Here is a 498-nt window from a genome sequence, read left to right as displayed (position 1 = left end):
AGCACAGATAGCCCATCGTGTAGCTTTATACTTAACACCAAACAAACAAATTCGTCATTTAACACGAGCTCTGATTTTTTTTTCCTTGTCCGAACCTTGAACTCTTACATATTTGTAACGTAAATCGGATTATAGCTCCAAGCACAATTTACTTCAAACTCAGTCGACTTGATTGTATTCGATTGTCGTTGTATTTGTATACATTAATCAGACACTTTAATTACATTGCGTGACTTACGCATGTTGATATTTGTCTTTATACTTTAATGAATGATATGCTCGTATTTTCACTGGACATTTACATAAATCACTGTTGGTGAAAGATAACGAGAAGCCTTAACTTTACTGGTAACGATGCCCGAATTTGGTTGGCAGTATGTGGAAACCACCATTACATCGTGTTGGTTTCTAACGTGCGTGGTATTTTATTGCCTAAGGAACGTCGTTAGTTGAAATATGGACTTCCAATGTAGTAAAATAATACTTTTAGTCTCATGT

This window comes from Limulus polyphemus, unplaced genomic scaffold (genome assembly GCF_000517525.1).
Source record: "Limulus polyphemus unplaced genomic scaffold, Limulus_polyphemus-2.1.2 Scaffold2491, whole genome shotgun sequence".
Classification (NCBI taxonomy): domain Eukaryota; kingdom Metazoa; phylum Arthropoda; class Merostomata; order Xiphosura; family Limulidae; genus Limulus; species Limulus polyphemus.
This window is presented reverse-complemented; position numbering follows the sequence as displayed.